At 42.5% G+C, this 23,009-nt stretch overlaps 1 protein-coding gene across 1 annotated transcript in view; it reads right to left on the reverse strand.

Moving 5' to 3' along the window:
- The window catches only part of LOC138282969 (NFX1-type zinc finger-containing protein 1-like), a 459,320-nt gene that overhangs the window by 193,955 nt on the left and 242,356 nt on the right, over positions 1 to 23,009 (reverse strand). The window lies entirely within an intron of this gene.

Below are 23,009 nucleotides of genomic sequence, written 5' to 3' on the forward strand. Positions count from 1 at the left end.
ACCGCCACAGGCAGCAATGTTATCCAGTACCAATGTCCGCCGCAATAGCATCCGCCTCACGCCATGACGACGTCTGTTGGTGGTCACGGTCGTTTCCTATTGTCCACCGGAGTAGGTCAGGCAGTTACCATTTTAAAGCCTTTCGATGGTTGGAAAAGCTCATTTTTTATGTGTCACGATGTGGAAAACATTGCGAAGGATAATCTTTAGTGCTGCATTGTCTAAAGATGTATTTTTGTACTGATTGAAGGATCACCACCTTCTCGGGTAGGGGCAATCTTGTTTTTTGGCCTTTTAATCATAGGTATTGTTTGATGTTAGTATCACATAGTCTCGCTGACATATTAGTTTATATATACATATGTTATTTGAGGCAAAGGGATAACATGTAACTAATGTGGCACTTTTACCATTGGAATGTGCTGTGTATCATGTTTTTACTGTATCAAATGGCATGTCACAGTTTTTATGAGACGTATGTAATGTCACTTACAAGGGACACAATGAGTGATAGATATACTTTCTTATTTTCTCTCATATAGTTACCCTGGAATGAGAAAGGTCAGACAACCTCCTGTGTACCATCCACTAGCAGACCTGCACACGATGGAGAATAAACATGTCATACAAATTTACTGCATAGATAGGCAGACAATGAAGGATCTCTGTCATCAGTTGGAGACAGATCTGATGCCTTCCATTAGTCATTTAAATAGTACACCACCCATTGTTCAAGCCATGTCAAAGCTGCACTTCCTGGCAGCATGCTCCTTCTAAAATACAGTGGCCTAACTACAGAGATGTCCTAGCCTATGTTCAGTCTGGTCTTGAAGGATGTACTCTGCAATACTGAAAAACCTGGACAGCTACATCCGATTTCCACAACGTGAGGATTTTGCCCATTTGAAGGCAGAGTTCTATGGTTTGGCACGCATCCCACATGTAGTGGGAGCCAATTATGATACCTATGTAGCCTTGGTTCCCCCACATGGCAATGAACAGGTCTATCGGAACCTGAAGAACTTCCACTCCATAAATGTCCAAGTAGTTTGTTGGCAGACCTCTACATTTCCCAATTAAGTGCAGTCCATGATATACCATAGGTATCATGCGGAACATCGCTATCCCACAGCTGATAATATGACAGTACCCAGAGAGGGCCTGGCTGGTTGGTATATCACATATGTCATGTGTGTTTGTATGATATGTCTACTGCCACATGTGATGATGCCCTGGACTCATGGTTGCACACATGTCAGAATTCCTTACAGAGGCAACGCTTCAACAAGGTCCATGGAAGGACATGCGTGTTGTGGAGTGGGCTTTTGGGCTCCTCAAAGCAAGATTCTGCAACACTGATAAGTCTGGTGGAGCCCTCCTCCACTCACCCGTTAAAGTGTGTCAGATCATTGTGGTCTGCTGCATGCTCCTTAACCTTGCCCTGAGGTGACACACCCATATATTCCAGGTGAGGGGGAGCTAGCAGTTCCAAAGGGGGAGAATGCAGAAATGCCAAGTGAGGATGACAGTGATGAGGATGAAGGTGGAGAAATGGGGGCAGATCTCATGAATCAGTACTTCACCTGAGTCTAAGTATGTGATGTTCTGTGATTTCACTGACTCCTTGCAGTATTGTGGTAGTCAGGATTGATTGATAATGGTCTCTGTGTGACCATCAGACAGGTCATTTGATGCTTTGCAGTATATACAGGGAGTGCAGAATTATTAGGCAAGTTGTATTTTTGAGGATTAATTTTATTATTGAAGAACAACCATGTTCTCAATGAACCCAAAAAACTCATTAATATCAAAGCTGAATATTTTTGGAAGTAGTTTTTAGTTTGTTTTTAGTTTTAGCTATGTTAGGGGGATATCTGTGTGTGCAGGTGACTATTACTGTGCATAATTATTAGGCAACTTAACAAAAAAAAATATATACCCATTTCAATTATTTATTATTACCAGTGAAACCAATATAACATCTCAACATTCACAAATATACATTTCTGACATTCAAAAACAAAACAAAAACAAATCAGTGACCAATATAGCCACCTTTCTTTGCAAGGACACTCAAAAGCCTGCCATCCATGGATTCTGTCAGTGTTTTGATCTGTTCACCATCAACATTGCGTGCAGCAGCAACCACAGCCTCCCAGACACTGTTCAGAGAGGTGTACTGTTTTCCCTCCTTGTAAATCTCACATTTGATGATGGACCACAGGTTCTCAATGGGGTTCAGATCAGGTGAACAAGGAGGCCATGTCATTATATTTCCTTCTTTTATACCCTTTCTTGCCAGCCACGCTGTGGAGTACTTGGACGCGTGTGATGGAGCATTGTCCTGCATGAAAATCATGTTTTTCTTGAAGGATGCAGACTTCTTCCTGTACCACTGCTTGAAGAAGGTGTCTTCCAGGAACTGGCAGTAGGACTGGGAGTTGAGCTTGACTCCATCCTCAACCCGAAAAGGCCCCACAAGCTCATCTTTGATGATACCAGCCCAAACCAGTACTCCACCTCCACCTTGCTGGCGTCTGAGTCGGACTGGAGCTCTCTGCCCTTTACCAATCCAGCCACGGGCCCATCCATCTGGCCCATCAAGACTCACTCTCATTTCATCAGTCCATAAAACCTTAGAAAAATCAGTCTTGAGATATTTCTTGGCCCAGTCTTGACGTTTCAGCTTGTGTGTCTTGTTCAGTGGTGGTCGTCTTTCAGCCTTTCTTACCTTGGCCATGTCTCTGAGTATTGCACACCTTGTGCTTTTGGGCACTCCAGTGATGTTGCAGCTCTGAAATATGGCCAAACTGGTGGCAAGTGGCATCGTGGCAGCTGCACGCTTGACTTTTCTCAGTTCATGGGCAGTTATTTTGCGCCTTGGTTTTTCCACACGCTTCTTGCGACCCTGTTGACTATTTTGAATGAAACGCTTGATTGTTCGATGATCACGCTTCAGAAGCTTTGCAATTTTAAGAGTGCTGCATCCCTCTGCAAGATATCTCACTATTTTTGACTTTTTTGAGCCTGTCAAGTCCTTCTTTTGACCCATTTTGCCAAAGGAAAGGAAGTTGCCTAATAATTATGCACACCTGATATAGGGTGTTGATGTCATTAGACCACACCCCTTCTCATTACAGAGATGCACATCACCTAATATGCTTAATTGGTAGTAGGCTTTCGAGCCTATACAGCTTGGAGTAAGACAACATGCATAAAGAGGATGATGTGGTCAAAATACTCATTTGCCTAATAATTCTGCACTCCCTGTAGCTCTGGTTTTCAGGCAAGTTTAGACATGGAGTTGTGACTCTCGTGAGGATCTCCTTGGTTTGGGGTAGTCAAAATGCACAATCAAAGAACCAAAAATATTTGGAAGAGATTTTTCTAGCTCATATAAGCCTTTACCTGCCTAAACTCCTGTTTATCACTTTGTCATTTCAGGCCTCTTCACAATGCCATCCTCATGAAGACATTACTGAGTGTGGCAGGTAGCTTTATCTTGTCTGACATGTGAAGTGGACATGGATTGATCCAGGTACTGTGTTACATTTTTGGGGGTGTATGAGTCTCATGCCCATGCTGCCAGGACAGTGGGATGGCACAGATCTGTACTACACAATAGACCTGTTTGCCATGGCATGTGGGTCCAATGGTGTCATGTGTGTGATCATATGTCTTTGACACTTCATCCTGTGCAATTAATTATTTCAACCTTCACATTGTGTTGACACTGATTCTGTTTGACGTGTATGTACCTGTATGTACCTGTCATTATGTTCCCTCATTGCAAGCCACTGTGCATGTGTGTCAACATTGACATAGGTGATTGATATGCCTACAGATGCTTGCCCATTGTAAGTGGAAGGTTCTCTGACTAAGGACTGTTGTACTGAACTCTGTCTGTATTATGGAGTATGTTGATTTGGAAGGCATGGTATTGGTATGTGATAAGGGTCAAGCTGATGACAATATCCACCAATCTGTTGGGCTATTATGAGGGACACAGTCTGACATGACCCTTACTTCAGTGGTCAGTGGGATGTTACTTAGTGACACCTTGGCAGAACCTATTTTGTTTTGTGATGTTGCAAACAATGTTTAGACATACTCGACTATGTCAGTCCTGCCATTTGAGCAGCCTATGTGCTGCACTGTGTAATAAATAGATTTTGGTGATTGTCCACTTGTGTCTTTGTGCTGGTAGTGATCCCCAGCATGACACTACCCATGACATGTCCCTCCTCACATTTCCTTCTTTAGAGTTAATCATGAGCATGAAATAAATTTCAGAGTCAACAACTCACATTGATGAAAAATGACTATGATACATATATAGTGTATTAGTTGTGTTTATTTTCATGTGCACAGGAGATTAGGGTGGATGCGAGGAAGGAAATAATGTTCAAACAGTGAAGGGATTAGTCATGGTGGATGTTATCATTAGAGTAACTGTAAAGTCCCAACTCTACAGTCCTACTATCCTGGAAAATTTGAAAGTGGTTACAGAAAAGTCAAGAGGGTGCATCAGAGGCACACAAGGAGATTCTATCAGTTAGAGGTTATTTCCTGGCAGTGGTTGTTGTCTTGCCATCTGCAACTTCTGATTGTTTGGGTAGTCGTCCACGCTTGCCTGGGGGGTTCTTCAACTACAGAGGCAGGGGTGTCTGAGGCAGATCCTTCCCCTGGCAGGGCCTCCATTCCACTGGCCAGATGTTGAAGGGGCTGGTGTAACTTGGCCAACAGAATGGGTCCGGTGTTGTGGATGGTCCCTGCTCAGGGTGGTGTTGATGTCTCTCAACATCCCTGTTAGGGAGACCATGTGGGCACTGTGAGCACCATACTGTTTCTTGACTTCCTGGTGGTTGTCCCTCTGCAGTTGCCTGATCTCCCCCAGTATGGCAGGTACCTGGCCCATCATGCCTTGGAACTGTTGGTGGGTTCCCAAGACTTGGGAGATGGTGTCCTAGCCAGAACTATCCTGAGCAGCTTCATGCCACTGGCCCACACCATCCCTACCACGCACCCTACCCCCACATGCCTGGCCCTTGGCACAGATTGCCCACTGCAGCAGGTACCAGGCCCTTCATTGTCAGGGTTTTCGGGTTGTGAAGATGAGATGTGGGCAGGGTGAGGCGGACGGTTGTCGTCTGACCAGGTTGTCCAGATGGGCCAGAGACGTCTTCAACGTCCACACATCCAGGAGTGCTCTCCTCACTGAGGGCTTCATCCAGGGGGAAGTGGCAGTCTCAGGACTGCTTTCCATGGTCCCAGTGGCAGGTAGACCTCTTGAAGATGAGAAAAAGATAGTTACAGGTTGTATTGTGACATGTAGTACCAATTGGTACAGGTAGATATGTTTTGGGCTATATACAGATTGGCTTTGCTTGATCCCCTTATGTGACAGTGACACCTGCTTTCAATTATGAAGACCTGACATTTGGGGTACAGACATTTCCTTTTTAAGTTACCTTGCTACAGGATGTCAGAGTATCTTGGCACTTGGATATCTGTTCATTGGCTCATATCTTGGCAGCAGTGGAGCATTATATGTTTCAGGGCACCTCCCAGTTAGCAAAACTTCATTGTTGAGTTAACAGACAGGTGCACAATGTCATGTCGACACTGACCTGGTCATCAGATTTAGAGTAACCATTCCGCCTGGCCATATGTGATAGGTTACACCAAGTACAACACACTGCATATATGTGAGATCCCCCCAGGTGAGTAGAGTCCAATAGGTGATGGGAGGTAGAAAACCCAGAGTAGCAGAGAACACAGTTGTAGCTGTGTGCAAGGAGTATATCAGTGGCAGCTGTCCTTAGCATTCCTGTCAATAGATGTCCTATGCCAACAGACTATACAATTGTTATCCCCCTAGGTGAGTACAGTTCTATATGTAATGGGAGGTAGAAGGGACAAAGTAGCAGAGGACACAGTTGTAGCTGTGTGTTAGTGCTATTTTACTAGCGGCTGTAGCAACACAAAAGGATGTTGGACGAAGTGTTGAAACTTTTCAAACACTCACCACCAGTCACAGATCTGGGTTTAATCCATTGTTCTTTCGCTCACCATGCCACCCCAGTTTGGACCCAGCCATATGCAAATCAGTCTTGACCCTGTTCCCCATGGAAACAGTCCAGCCCAAACTACCAGGACAGGTCCTCCCTGGAGTGGAAACAAGCATCCTGGGACCGGTTTCAAGGTATCACCCTTCATCAGCCAGGCCAGCTTGAATCCAGTGGCACAGTGAGCAAGGGGCCCACGTCTGGGCATACCCTTCCCACTTAGGACAACTTTAGCAACACAAAAGGATGATGGACGGAGTGTTAAAACTTTTCAAACACTCACCCCCAGTCACAGATCTGGGTTTAATCAATCATTCTTTTGCTCACCATGCCATCCCAGTTTTGACCCAGCCATATGCAAATCAGTCTTGACCCTGTTCCCATGGAAACAGTCCAGCCCGAACTGCCAGGCCAGGTCCTTCCCTGAACCGGAAACAAGCATCCTGGGACCACTTTCAGGGTATCACCCTTCATCAGCCAGGCTAGCTTGAATCCAGTGGAACAATGAGCAAGGGACCCACATCTGGGCATACCTTTTCCACTTAGAACAACTTTAGCAACACAAAAGGATGATGGACGGAGTATTAAAACTTTTCAAACACTCACCCCCAATCACAGATCTGGGTTTAATCCATCGTTCTTTTGCTCACCATGCCACCCCAGTTTGGACCCAGACATATGCAAATCAGTCTTGACCCTGTTCCCCATGGAAACAGTCCAGCCCGAACTGCCAGGCCAGGTCCTCCCTGGATCAGAAACAAGCATCCTGGGATCAGTTACAGGGTATCACCCTTCATCAGCCAGGCTCTCTTGAATCCATTGGCACAGTGAGCAAGGGATCGAGTTGCGACTCCAGCACCTGGACTGGGGGACACATGATGGTTGTTACTGTCCTTGGGACACAGGGTTGGGGGCAACTGGTTGTCTGGGATGTAGATGCAACAGGGCTCAGAGGAGTCGGTGTAGGCAGGATGAGGCGGACAGTTGTCGTCTGACCAGGTTGTCCAGATGGGCCAGAGACGTCCTCATCGTCCACACATCCAAGAGTGGTCTCCTCATTGAGGGCTTCATTCAGGGGTGAAATGACAGTCTCAGGAGTGCTTTCCATGGTCCCAGTGGCAAGGAGACTTGTTGACGATGAGTAACAGACAGTTACAGGTTGTATTGTGACATGTAGTATCAATTGGTACAGGTAGATATGCTTTGGGCCATATACAGATTGGCTTTGCTTGATCCCCTTATGTGACAGTGACACCTGCTTTCAATTATAAAGACCTGACATTTGGGGTACAGACATTTCCTTTTTAAGTTACCTTGCTACAGGATGTCAGAGTATCTTGGCACTTGGATATCTGTTCATTGGCTCATATCTTGGCAGCAGTGGAGCATTATATGTTTCAGGGCACCTCCCAGTTAGCAAAACTTCATTGTTGAGTTAACAGACAGCTGCACAATGTCATGTGGACACTGACCTGGTCATCAGATTTAGAGTAACTATTCCACCTGGCCATCTGTGAAAGGTTACACCAAGTACATCACACTGCATATATGTGAGATCCCCCCAGGTGAGTAGAGTCCAATAGGTGATGGGAGGTAGAAAGGACAGAGTAGCAGAGAACACAGTTGTAGCTGTGTGCAAGGAGTATGTCAGTTGCTTCTGTCCTTAGCATTCCTGTCAATAGATGTTGTATGCCAACAGACTATACAATTGTTATCCCCCTAGGTGACTACAGTTCTATAGGTAATGGGAGGTAGAAAGGACAAAGTAGCAGAGGACACAGTTGTAGCTGTGTGTTAGTGGAATTGTACTAGCAGCTGTCCATGCCATTGCGGTCATTCCAACAGACTATTCAACTGTTATCCCCCTAGGTGATTACAGCTCGATAGGTGATAGGAGGTAGAAGGAAGCAGAGGACACAGATGTAGGTGTGTGTTGGTGATATTTTACTAGCAGCTATCCATAGCATTGCTGTCATTCTCACAGACTATACAATTGTGAACCATTCAAGTGAGTATACTCCATTGTTTAGTTTACATGCAAAGTGATTTTCATTATGGTACACTGTTCTGGTTTTAGTAATGGTAGAACAGTGCCTGCTGGGAGTTGTAGTGCTATCAGTCCCTGTACTACCCACACCATGCACAGATACTATGCCCCAGGTGAGTTACCTTCACATGTGAGATGCCAGGCAGGAGTATTCGGACAGTTGAACACAGGGGTGGTGAGTGGGTTGACTGTGAAGGTGGCAAAAGGTGATCAGTGAGCATGCATGACAACACATTTTGATGGCATTATTGGTGTAGTGAGTTACCTGACTCCACTCCCCCAGGTATTCCTGTCAAGCCCTCAGGATGCAGAATTGCCAAAACCTTCTCCTCCCATGATGTGAACTGTGGGGAAGGAGGTGGGGGACCAACGCCAGTCTTGAGGACCACCAGCTGGTGCCTGGCGGACATGGAACGCACTTTCCCCCTGAGGTCGTTCCACCTCTTCTTGATATCCTTCCTTGTGCGTGGGTAGCTGCCTACAGAATTCACAGTGTTGACTATTCTGTACACATTTCCATGTTCCTCATAATTGTATTCTGCTGGACTTGTGCTCCAAATGAGTGTGGCTCTCTCTAATAATTTCATCCACCATGACTCTTAACTCGTCCTTGTATGTTTTTGTGGTGATATGGTGATGGTAGACAATACAAAATAGGATGAAGGGGTGTAGGTGCTGTGTGGTGAGGGATTGACGGTTAGTAAATGATGTGTAGATGTGCTATTATGTGTGGTTGGTGTGTTGGGCTGGGTGTGGGATAAGTGCTATGTGAAAGTTGGAGTGGTGCCTAATCTATGGTACTGGGTCTCTGATTGTGGGCTCTGGCTTCTATGTGTGACGTTGTAGATGCAACTGATTGTGGTTTGTAAAGGGGTGTGTTTTATAGTGAAGTTTGTAGGTGTGTCAGGTGTGTGAATGTGTGTCAGCTGTGTGGATTTTAAATCCATCCAATGTGGTGTTGCGTATTACTGTGGGAACCGCCGAACGTCACAGTTTGCGTCGCCATCAAAAAACCCGTCATGGATGAACCGCCATTGTGATTTGTGAGTCTTAATACGGTAGGTGGTTGGTTGACGGGCTGATGGTTGGACCACCTATTTCCCGCCCTCAAGAGTCCTGGCGGTGTTGGTTTTTTGGCTGTGTTTTGGCGGTCCTGCCTGTTCAACGTGTAATACGGCGGTCTGTGAGACCGCCAACATGGCAGTCTTTTGACAGCCGTCACCATGGCAGTCTGGCGGTCAGACCGCCAAACTCGCCCTTAGTCTTGTGATCTCTCCCTCAAAAAAGGCCTCATTTGTGTCTTTGAGGAATCCTCACTCTCCTTCTCATAAATGGGGCTTTGCTAGATTTAAGTTTTTGGAGCCACATAAGAAGCCTCTTCTCCCTATCCTTGAATGTTGTAGGAAAAGAAAGTACAGCTACAAAGGCTACAGATTTTATAGTCCTTATGTGAAGGATGGAGATAATAGATCCTTTTCTTGTGAGGATCTTCTGAGTGGAGTCTTTTCTTTCCACATGTTCTACAAGGTTTGAATAGTCCTTTCTTTACTGATTCTGATGTTGTGAACATTCAGGTCCTTAAGTAGATGTTAGGTGGCAGTTGGATTTCTTACCAAAAACTCTTTATATATATATATATATATATATATATATATATATATATGAAGATTAAAACCAACTAATCAGAGCTTGGGGAGACAAATCTAGTAGAAAATCTAAGGGAGTGAAGCCTCTGAAGGGAGTATTCTAGAGGGTGCCTTCGCTTGACTGACTGGAGTTTAGTGCTAATTAAATGTTCTGGACAAGTTGCTGAAGTGAATGTTTCTAGCCCTCTTAGGCTATGTGTAACACTATATTGCTTTCTAAGTATACAATGGGACTACCACTTAGATGACCGGGAATGATTCAAGCATATTGATCTATGAAAGAGCCAATACTGGGGAAATAACAAAAAAATTGAAAGAGATACAATCGACTATAACTTAGACCAAGTCTACAAATGGGCAGATGTATAGTCAAAGAGGAGAATCAATAAAACACTTTCAACTGAAACTTCAGAAGAAAGTAGCATTTCTGAGAAAAATGGTATAATATGTTCAAAAAGAGTGCTACCTTCTGGGAAAAATACATATAAAAATGCAAAACCAATCAACACTTGTCAAAACCGAAGAAGTAAAGCCCCATCTTTTTTCGTTGGTCAGTCAAGTAGCAAACAATAAACCAAAAACATCAAAGGCAAAGAAAAACAGTCTAGGACAAAGAAAAATAAATGGCAAAAGAGAAAAAAGTCCAAGGAGCAATGCGAAAATCTATCAATAAATAATTCCAATTTCCAATTGAGGAAACATCAGAAAGAAGTACTGAGCAAAGGAACTTGCTTGTTCCAGCTTACAGAACCAATCAATCAACTGGAGACTGAGATGTCTATGTTCAATTTTAAGAGGAACCTTTATCTGAAATATTATTCTTCAAAACAATAGGAGAACAACACATCAGAGGTCAGTGAATATGAAAAATCAGACCTATCAGTATTTTCACTTCACAAAACTGTAGACAACTCTAAGATTCTAGTATACAGTGACCATAACCATTTGAACTATGCTACTAAAGAATTTAACAAAAATTGTTTGTGGTACTCTAAAATCATTAGCCAACAGTATAGATGTCACTATACAAATGGCGACAAGGGAGGATTTAGGATACAATGTTTTACATGAATAAAAAACTGCACATGTTGGAGATGATAAGATTTATATGAAAATCAAAGCAACCCCACAACAGATTTTCAAAAATTTGAGACAAGATTCTATATCAGGCCATTGATTATCAATGGATCTCCGAAAAGACGAAAAAACCCTCCAGACAATGTACCATAGAAGACTTCACCTATACATGTCATCAAGAGTAATTAAAAATGCAGCAGGATCTATTCATGAACCACTCGGCAGGCATATTGATGATTTCTTGCAGCCATTTGTACAGACTATAAAATCATACGTCAAATGTACCACTGATTTTTTTAAACAATTATAAGGAACAAATTGAACAGAAGAATATGAGTACTGGGTAGGCACAATGGAGGTCATCTTCTTGGACACCTTCATACCATACGTGCAGGGAATTGAAGCAGTTGAATGGGTCTTGTTATACACTGAAGAGGTGGGGACCATCAAGGTCTTTCTGCTTGAATGTCTACATTTCACCCTCTACTAGAGCGATTTTCAATGGCAAAAAAATATTTACAAAGAATTGGAACTTACATGGGTTTTACCACAGCCCCCAACTATGCGAATATAAGAGGAACACATCACAGTAATGTTAGTTGGATGGAAAAACGAATCATGTACTCTAAAGGCATAGATTATATTTTTATCATCTGGAATGGACTGTTGCAAGAACCTGAAGGAAACATTGCAGAATTAAACATAAACAAATCTAACTTTTCATCCTGAATCTCTAAAAAGATCTGCCTTGCTTTCAGTTTATGATGTTGAAGAGAATAACCTCATACCCTATTGACGGCAAGGATACAGAAGAAGAGTAGAAAGAAAGACTCAGGTCAAGGGCTTTCCCTAGACACATCATTGAAGCATCAAATAATTGCTTTGAGTATGAGAACAGAGCTGAATCATTGGAAACTCCATTAAAAATAATCAATTTAGATTGACATTTGTGTCAAGAAAATCATCAATAGCTGTTGGGAAATGTAGCAGAAGGAAAAAGATTTTTGAGACCTTTTCAATGATTATCTTTTGTTTGCATTTCAACAGTCATGCACCATTAGGGAGATCATTACCAAAAAACAAAAAAAGAAAAAGTTGACAATAAACCTATAGGAATTGTATGCATTTTAACAAGGTTATAACTGGTAACTATGATGCCTGTCCTTGCAAAGCATACAATATACCCATTAAAAAGTATGCAACCTGCAATAGTAAAAACTGCATTTATGCATCCATGTACCCTTGTAGGCTGCTATATGTAGGAAAGACAAAACAAAGGTTAAAACCAGGAATTTAGAACACCAACATAATATTAGGAAACACAATAAATAATCAAGTGCAGCTGTGTATATCAACGAAAATGAACACAACATAATTCATAACCAAATCCAAATACTATAATAATAATAATAACATGAACGAAAGACCACAGCAGAGAGAAAATATATGGATGAAACACTCTTTAATCAAAAGGAGGGAATGAATGCATTGAAATTACTTGCTTGTTGTGCCTGAGATTTAGTAATGAGTTGGATAATGCAAATTTATTGTTCAAATAATATTATGCTTTGTCAGTATATCATTGTTTTTTATTGTGGAATATGAATGGTATGTTATCAACTGCAAAATATGCTGTTTACACTAGTGCCTTAGCTACAAGAGTATGGAGCTCCGGTTACTATCATCATTCAATACTTGTGACTGATACAGTCTGAATGTAGAAGGATTTCTGCCTCCACACCTATGAGACAGTACACTATTTTGGAACTATGTTTACTTATATAGTACACACCACATATCACTTTTACTATAAATTGCAATATGGCTGCCATGGAAGGTATGTTTATGAATAACAGGATTTTGTTGAATCATTATTATGAATTCAGAACGTTTTATTGTCATTTCACATCAACATACAATGACAGGTACATGAACATCCTTTAAGTCCTTGGATTAGACCAAGGATCTTTGTGGACTCATAGTTTACATCACGTTTACATCATACACTATGATGGTAGCCAAAGGGGTGATTGAAATTGATATAGATTCACTGTGCATCATGATGCTAAACGCCTTATAGGCACCTTAGGATGGCGCTGACACACCTACCAAAGGTTTCTTTATCCCCGGGTATGGTATTACAGCTTGTTAGAGATTAATTTAACATAAGGTGCGCAAGGGCAAACAGTGATGCAATAGATAATATTCTTCAAGCACACATTGATTTAGTTGATGTTGCATGTGACACAATCAGATGAATAACTCACAAACGTAATGAGTTCCCTATACATCATAAATGTGTAGAGCAAATTTTTTCACCATCCCTTCACATTCATACTTAACATACATAATTTTAAAAAATCATTAAGTACAGATTAGGGCCATTTTTCACCAAGCCCAAAGTTGGTATCATAATTGACATTGCACCTTAACGGGTGTTTAACGCGCTTATCAGACATCGAGAGGGTTTGGATGATTACTACAGTGATGAATGATTTATGATCTGATGGTTTAACCCATATAAGATTTGTTGAATAATCTAGTGACTTTTTAAAATCACAACAAGCTCCTAAAGAATGACTGTAGGAATAAAGAAAGAAACAAAATAAGTTACTTACCTGTAACTGTAGTTCTCTAGTATTGATATCTTTCATAGATTCACATACTTGAATCATTCCCCGTCGAAGTGCGAGCCCACCGGTACTATAGAAAACAGTAGTGAATAACATTCATGAATAGTTAATGTTAAAAATAATCACTTTCAACTTATCCTCATCATTTAATGAGAACCAAAGTCCAGCCAATCAGGCAACAGCACCCTTTAGAACACTCACCACAGAAACATTGTTTACTCAGATTTTCTAGCACAAGTGGGATATTAGAACCCAGATCATAAGGGTATCCACTATTAGGAGGAGGGTGGCCGCATGCAAATCTATGAAAGATACCAATACTGGAGACCTACAGTTACAGGTAAGTAACTTATTTTCTTCTCCAATATTGTATCTTTCAGAGATTCACATTCTTGAATCAGAGTAGTTAGCAGTTAAATCAGTTATAATTAATAACATGATCAGAATATAGCTGATGGTGGGAAATACATTTAGATATGGCTCACCTTATTGAAATAGATGGTGCAACATTGCTTGTCACTCAGCCGCATCACTCTTGTCAGAGGAAATCAGGCAATCATGCTGTGTGAAAGTGTGTCTGCTGGTTCATGTCACTGCTTGACATATTTGCTGGATAAGCACACCTGCGAAGAGAGCTGGGGTAGTGAACACAGCCGTAGTAGAGTGAGCTTTGGCCTTGTCAACGATTTCCGGCTTGACTGTGGCAGAACTGGATAGCTGCTGCAATCTATCTAGCAATGATTTGTTTGGTAACTCAGAAACCTTTATGGAGTTTTTTCATAAGCAATAAATAACTGCTCCATCTTGCGGAATTGTCATGTTCTGTGTAAGTAAAAGTTGATACATCTCTTGATGTCTAATGTATGTAAGGATCTTTCTGCCATCATTTTGGGGTTGGCGAAAAATGTCCACAGTTCAATGGGTTCATTCAAATGGAAATCTGAGAGAACCTTTGGAATGAACTTCGGACTGGCCCTCATCACTAAGCTGTATTGCTTGTATGGCTGTTGATTGTGAATGCTTGAATATCACTGATCCTTCTTGCTGACGTGAGAGGTTATAGAAAGTGCTGTCTTCCAGGTCAGGTATTTTAGGTCTGTTTTGTGAATAGTTTCAAACAGGGCCTCCATAATTGTCCAAGCACTATATTAAAGCACCAAGAACGAGGAGGTGTTTAGACAGGAGGAAACGCTCTGAAAAGGCCCTTTAGAAATTGCATGATTATTTTCCTACACCTTAGCAAAGGTGATGTACCAGATCTCCTTAACCTAAGATCACTGCCAGGTGAACCTTAACGGGAGAGTGAGCTGGACCAGATATTGCCAAGTGAAGCAGGTACGGAAGGAGCTGGGAGGATGAACACCAGCCTCCCAACACCACAAGCAGAAACGCTTACATTTAAGTTGTAGGTTTTGTTGGTGGTATCAACCCTGGCCTTTGCAAGAATTTCTCTAAAGTCTGTAGGAACATTTAGCACAAATTTGTTGAATTCAGGAGCTAGGCCGATAAATGTAGTGATATTGAATTTGGATGAAGTACCTGGCTGTGATTCATTGTTAATTAAGCTGGTATGAGCTTCAATTGAATGATCTTGTTCCGAAGGCAGCAGTGGTTCCATGAACCAGAATTGTCTGGTCCACCTGGGAGCAATCAGGACTACCCAGCAAGGCTTCCTCTTCCGTTTCTTGAGGAACTTTGGTATTAATGGGATCGGGGGAAAAGGGTAAGGAAAGATTCACGACCATCTCATCGAAAACAAATTCCCCCACATCCCTGCGACAGCTTGCAAAGAACTTGCATTTCTGATTCTCCATTGTCCCAAACAGGTCTAGGTTTGGTTTGCCCCAGCGATTGAAAATGTCTTCCTTCATTTGTTGGTTGAGCTCCCATTTGTGACAACTGGTTTTTGTCCTGCTCAAGTTGTCTGCTAGGATATTGTTTGCTCCGGGAACATGCTCCGCCTTGAGAGAAATCTGGTGCTAGAAAGCCCATTGCCAAATCTCCTACGTTTGTTGAGACAGAGCTGATGATCTTGTACCTCCCTTTTTGTTTATATAATGCATGCTGGTGGTGTTGTCTGTGCAGATCAGTACTGATGAGTTTTCTATCCTGGGGAGGAAAGAAAATAAATTAAGGCTAGTGCTATGGCTTTGAGTTCCAGCAAGTTTATGTGCATTTGCTTCTGAAAGAAGAATCCACTTCCAGCTGATTGTTAAATCTTGTAGATGAATGTCTGCCCCCTCCAGGGATGCATTTGTTGTTATAACAAAGTCAGGGATCTGTGTGAGAAATGTTAGTTCTTTGGATAGGTTAGCACTCTGAGCCCACCATTGCATGGCTTTTATCATGGTTGGAGTAATTTGAATGATGTTGTAGAATGACCATTGGGTCTGTACCCATTGTTTGTCTAACTCCTCCTGTTGTGGTCGCATGTGAAGGCAGCAATTTAAAATTAATAGAATGCAAGACGATATCATCTAGAGGAATGAAAAGTATACTCGGACTGAAATTGACTTTTTTCATGATAGAGTTCTTGCTGTTTGTTCCATCAGTGAAAGAAGAAACCCCAGACTAGAAGTAGTTTTTCTGTGAGTTTAATGAATGAAACCATACAGCTACAGCGTCCCTCAACGACCTTCACACAGAGCACAGCAGCAACCCATGATCCCTAAAGCTTCATCTTGGCTCAATTTTATCCCAAAACAAGACATAACACATATCCCTTTTTTTCCAAAACAACCCTCTTACAAGACACCTAAGCTAATGTTAGATTAGTCTAATCTAACATGGTAAAACAATCAACACTACTAATAACCTTAGTATTCAATAGGTTGCCTAAAAATGCAATTCAAGAGAGCACAAAGTCATGAAGATATTTAGGTTTGATAATTGTTCTTTTGGGTCTTTGCAAGCTATTACTGACCCCATCCTGTTCCAAATCTTCAACAATTATGGAGCATTCTTCATTCAATCTTGACTCTATCTCATGCCCTTCCAATGCTTCAACAACCCTTGCACTCTTGATGTTGCAGCAGTTAACATTACCATCCAACTGGAAACTCCCTCATCTATCCCATCAAAGAGAGCTAAATGAACCCCACTCATATCACCATTGGGTAGCCTTCTGTCACCAACACTCCTCTAAGGAAGGCATCCTCACAGGTTTTTTTTTCACTCCCTTCAACATTCTCACGTATGTTTGCAACTCTCCTTTTGCTCCACCATTTTACCCCTTCCACTTTAACAGAGTGTTTAGCTACCTGAACAATATTTGTTTCTGGAAAGAATTTAGAACCTCTCTTTTTAGTTGGCCTCCTTATCTTGACCTGTTCCCTCAGAAAAGGTTCCCTCAGAAATCCATTTATTTCACCCTCTTGAGCTCATCATATCTACTTTTGGTTTTACTTTGGGAGGTTTCTACTTTACATTTGATGGCTTCCACACTGAGAATACCTCTGTCAGGGTCAGATCTTTCAATTATCCATTTGGGAGACAGTGTGTTAAATAAGTGCCTTTCTCACAAAACGGGGTAACCCCCATCGTAGACTGTGGAGTAGTGTGATAACACCACACCCAGTCAGCCACAGCTTCTTGAACATGCTCATCCACCGAAACAACCAATTGTTCAGTTTCCTTAAGCATGTAATTGACAGGCTCTATCATGCCATTACCTTGGGGGCTATAAAGCACAGTGGTCAAGTGTTTAATTCCTAGACTGTTCAGGAATGTTGTCATGATGTGATACAAATTGAACACCATTATCTGTGACCAAAAAGGCAGGATCCCCTTCTAATCAAAAAAGAGTTTTCAAAAAATCCAATACACTACTAGTATTGGGCTTCCTCAAAAATGTGTATGACACCCATTTGGAATGGTAGTCGACAACCACCAATACAAACCTCTTGCCCTCATTAATTCCTCCAATAGCTCCAATGAAATCTATGCCAATCTTTTTCCCAGGGCCATTCAGGAAAAGTGACCTGACACAGTAGGGTGTTGTGTGTGCTGATAGACTTTTCAGCTTGGGAACACATACCACAAATGGCAACCAATACTTCAACATTATAATCTATCCCGGGCCACCAATAGTACAGGCGCAATCTTTTCCTGGTTCCTGGTTTCTGTTATACCAACATGCCCTTTATGTGGTAGTCTAATCAGCCAACATCTCACCTTGCTCGGAGGGATCAACTTGGAACCCCTCATCACTAAATTTCCTTCCACACTCAATTCCTCCTTAACTTTATCAAAAGGTTTTAAATCATTAGGGACCTGCCCTGCTCTGGGCCAACCCTGCATTACGTACTTCTTAAGTGCCCTGAGGCACTGATCTCCATCAACTTTCTCATTCCAACATTCTAAAGAAATCACTTCTTCAGATGTGGTGATACCATCAACCCAATCACAATCTCTTTCTCTTCACCATTTACCTCCTCTCCATCACCAGGCAAACGGCATTTTGAAAGAAAATCTGCTCTAAAATGTTTTCCCCCTTGAATGTGTCTCATCCTAAAATTTAATTCATGCATTCTGGACAGCAGTCAAATCAACCTAGGACTGGCATTTCCCATTCTTTGTCATTCCACATGAACACTAATGGTTTGTGGTCCGTAAACACCACAAATTCCCTACCCCATAAATATGTCTAAAAATTATGCAAACCCCAAACACAGGCCAAAGCTTCTTTCTCAATAGTACTGTAGTTCTTTTCAGGTTCAGTGAGTCTTCGCAATGCAAATGCCACTGTGGTCTCTTGTCCTTCAATTATTTGAGTGAACACTGCCCCAACATCTAGATTGGGTGCGTCTACTGTTACAATAGTTACAGCTTTATCATTAAACAGTTGTATGGCAGGCACTCCTACATTCAGTTCCTTTAGAGTTATAAAAGCCTCATTTTGTTCTTTCTCCCAAACAAATATTTCATTCTTTCTCAGCAATCTTTGTAAAGATTCACTTTGTAATGCAAAATTCTGCATACATTGAGAATAATATTTACACAATTCCAGAAAAGACAACAATTGGTCTTTATCCATGGGCTGTAAACATTTTTCTATGGCAATCAACAGGTCAATCTTAGGTGTGATCCCTTGGGAGGATATCATATGACCTAAGTATTCTACTTCAGGCACAACAAATTTGCATTTCTGTTCTTTTACTGTGATGATGTAATCTTCCAGTATACATAAAAGTCTGTCTAGTTTACTCAAGTAAGACTTGATCTTGATAAGTGAACACATCCTTCTTGTCCCCCAATAACTGATTCATTAAATGCCAAGCCAAAAGGCAACCTTAAGAAGTGAAATGCACCAAAAGGTGAATTAAATACTGTTATATATCCCTACAATCTTGACTTGGGCAAGGGCCACTCCCCAGGGGGGCAAATCATTGTTAGGCCATTCGGCCTAATATAATTAGGCCGATCTGCCCCCCTAGGGGCAGAAAAACCCCTAGACACCTGAGATCATTTTTTTCTTTTATGTGTAGAGAGCGACCCCTTCGGCAAGGGTCGCTCCCTGGGGGCCAAATTCTTTTTAGGCCATTTCCGTCCCCCCGGGGGCAGATCGGCCTGATATAATTAGGCTGACCTGCCCCCGGTGGGGCAGAAACCACCAGACACCAGGGAGGTTTGTTTTTTATTATCCTTACGCATAAGGGGAGCAAGGGCCGCTCCCTGGTGGGCAAAATATTTGTAGGCCTTTTCTGCCACCCTTGGAGGCAGATCAGCATAATACAATTAGGCCAATCTGCCTCCGGGGGGCAGAAACCTCTAGACACCAGGGATATATATACATTTTTATTTACTTTATGTTTTTATGTATGGGGTGCTAACCCCTAGACAAGGGTCGCTTCCCTGGGGGGCAAATTGTATTTAGGCCATTTCTGCCCCTTTGGGGGCAGAGCAGTCTATTGTTAGGCCATTAGACACCAGGGATTGGTTTGTGTGTATGTGTGTGTTTTGTTTGGGGGGGCTGCCCCTTGGGCAAAGGTCGCTCCCATGGGGGAACATTACTGTTGGCCATATCTGTCCCCCTTGGGGGCAGATCGGCCTATTTTTTGAAGGTCCATCTGCCACCAAAGGGGGCAGAAAGCCCACCAAAGACCAGGGAAGATTTTTTTGTCAAAATAAGAGGGTGGGGTATGGCCATACCCCCATCCCAAATAAATGGTCCAAAGTTGTTCTGCCCACCAGTGGGCAGATGGGGCAATTATCCCCGAGCCACACCCCAGGGAGGCAGAATGTCTACTAGATGGCATGGAATTAAAAAATAAAAAATAAATAGTTGGGTGGTGGCTACCAACCACTATGGGCCTGGTTATGCCCCCACCCCAACTGAAGGGGGTTTCAGCTCTCCCCCCACGCACTAAAACATCTTATCCCACGGCAAGCAAGAATACATTTGATTATTTTGGGTTTTGGTTTTACATTTGGGCCATGAGAGCTTGGTAACTCTCAAAATCGTCCTATTTGGAATGGTGAGGGCTGCACTTTTTTGACTTTAGGAAGCTGCCATGTAGAAAAATCCACAAGACCCAGACACATCTGAAAACTAAACATCTGGTTGATTCCAGGGAGGTGTGCTTCACATGCACCCGCACCATTTTCTTACCAACAATGCCCTGCAAACCTCCAACTTTGCTGGAAATCACACATTTTTCAAACTGCCCTTTTGGACCCGCTTTGGTTCCCCCTCAATTTCGACATGTTTTTGGCTCTTCCCTGTCACAGGCACTTGGCCCATCTACACAAGTGAGGCATCATTTTTACTAGGAGACTGAGGGGAACGTTGGGTGGTAGGAAATGTGTCCCGGTGCGGTGATCCCACACAGAAATGTGGGAAAAAGGTGGTTTTTTAAGCTGAATTTGAGGTTTGCTGAGGATTCTGGGTAAGAAATCATTGGGGGATCCACGCAAGCCACACCTGCCTGGACTCCCTCTGGTGTCTCGGTTTGGTAGGTTTTCCTAGATGGCTGCTGAGCCCAGGACCAAAAACGCAGGTGCCCCCCAACACCCACAAAAAAGCAGGTAGTTTTGTATTTGATAATTTTGATGTGTCCAGATAGTGTTTTGGGGCATTTCCTGTCGCGGGCACTAGCTCTACCCACACAAGTGAGGTATCATTTTTATCAGGAGACATGGGGGAACGCTGGGTTGAAGGAAATTCGTCGCTCCTCTCAGATTCCAGAACTTTCTGTCACCGAAATGTGAGGAGAAAGTGTTTTTTAGCCAAGTTTTGAGATTTGCAAAGGATTCTGGGTATCAGAACCTGGTAGGAGCCCCACAAGCCACCACATCTTGGGTTCCCCTAGGTGTCTAGTTTTCAAAAATGTGCAGGTTTGCTAGATTTCCCTAGGTGCCGGCTGAACTACAAGCCAAAATCCACAGCTACACACTTTGCAAAAAACACCTCTGTTTTCTTTGTGAAAATGTGATGTGTCCATGTTGTGTTTTGGGACATTTTCTGTCGCAGGTGCTAGGCCTACCCACACAAGTGAGATACCATTTTTATTGGGAGACTTAGAGGAACGCTGGGTGGAAGGAAATTTGTGGCTCCTCTCAGATTCCAGAACTTTCTGTCACCGAAATGTGAGGAGAAAGATTTTTTTGGGCCAAATTCTGAGGTTTGCAAAGGATTCTGGGTAACAGAACCTGGTCAAAGCCCCACAAGTCACCCCATCTTGGATTCCCCTAGGTTTGCTAGGTTTCCCTAGGTGCCAGCTGAGCTAGAGGCCAAAATCTACAGCTAGGCACTTTGCAAAAAACACATCAGATTTCAATGTAAAAATGTGATGTGTCCATGTTGCGTTTCCTGTTGCGAGCATTAGGCCTACCCACGCAAGTGAGGTACCATTTTTATCAGGAGACTTAGGGGAACACAGAAAAACAAGTGTTATTGCCCCTTGTCTTTCTCTACATTTGTTCCTTCCAAATGTAAGACAGTGTGTAAAAAAGATGTGTAATTGAGAAATGCCCTGTAATTCACATGCTAGTATGGGCACCACGGAATTCAGAGATGTGCAAATAACCACTGCTTCTCAACACCTTATCTTGTACCCACTTTGGAAATACAAAGGTTTTCTTGATTCCTATTTTTCACTCTTTATTTTTCAGCAAATGAATTGCTGTATACCCGGTATAGAATGAAAACTCATTGCAAGGGGCAGCTCATTTATTGGCTCTGGGTACCTAGGGTTCTTGATGAACCTACAAGCCCTATATATCCCCACAACCAGAAGAGTCCAACAGACGTAATGGTATATTGCTTTCAAAAATCTGACATTGCAGGAAAAAGTTACAGAATAAAACGTGGAGAAAAATTGCTGTTTTGTTCACCTCAATTTCAATATTTTTTATTTCAGCTGTTATTTTCCGTAGGAAACCCTTGTAGGATCTACACAAATTACCCCTTGCTAAATTCAGATTTTTTTCTACTTTTCAGAAATGTTTAGCTGTCTGGGATCCAGCATTGATTTCATACCCATTTCTGTCACTAAGTGGAAGGAGGCTGAAAGCACAAAAAATAGTAAAAATGGGGTATGTCCCAGTGAAATGCCAAAACTGTGTTGAAAAATAGGGTTTTCTGATTCAAGTCTGCCTGTTCCTGAAAGCTGGGAAGATGGTGATTTTAGCACCGCAAACCCTTTGTTGATGCCATTTTCAAGGAAAAAAACATAAGCCTTCTTCTGCAGCCCTTTTTTCCCCATTTTTTGAAAAAACTAAATTTTCGCTGTATTTTGGCTAATTTCCTGGTCTCCTTCAGGGTAACCCATTGTAGGAAAGTACCATCTTGCCTGGCATGTTACCCTCATATTTCACTGTATATATGTTGTTTTAGTTGTATATGTCACTGGGACCCTGCCAGCCAGGGCCCCAGTGCTCATAAGTGTGCCCTGTATGTGTTACCTGTGTTATGACTAACTGTCTCACTGAGGCTCTGCTATCCAGAACCTCAGTGGTTATGCTCTCTCATTTCTTTCCAAATTGTCACTAACAGGCTAGTGACCAATTTCACCAATTTACATTGGCATACTGGAACACTCTTATAATTCCCTAGTATATGGTACTGAGGTACCCAGGGTATTGGGGTTCCAGGAGATCCCTATGGGCTGCAGCATTCCTTTTGCCACCCATAGGGAGCTATGACGATTCTTACACAGGCCTGCCCTTGCAGCCTGATTGAAATAACATCCACAGCCATTTACCACTGCACTTAAGTAACTTATAAGTCACCTATATGTCTAAACCTTTACCTGGTAAAGGTTAGGTGCTAAGTTACTTAGTGTGTGGGCACCCTGGCACTAGCCAAGGTGCCCCCACATTGTTCAGGGCAAATTCCCCGGACTTTGTGAGTGCGGGGACACCATTACACGCGTGCACTATACATATGTCACGACATATGTATAGCGTCACAATGGTAACTCCGAACATGGCCATGTAACATGTCTAAGATCATGGAATTGTCACCCCAATGCCATTCTGGCATTGGGGAGACAATTCCATGATCCCCCGAGTCTCTAGCTCAGACCCGGGTACTGCC

The sequence above is a fragment of the Pleurodeles waltl genome, chromosome 2_2 (genome assembly GCF_031143425.1).
Source record: "Pleurodeles waltl isolate 20211129_DDA chromosome 2_2, aPleWal1.hap1.20221129, whole genome shotgun sequence".
Lineage (NCBI taxonomy): Eukaryota > Metazoa > Chordata > Amphibia > Caudata > Salamandridae > Pleurodeles > Pleurodeles waltl.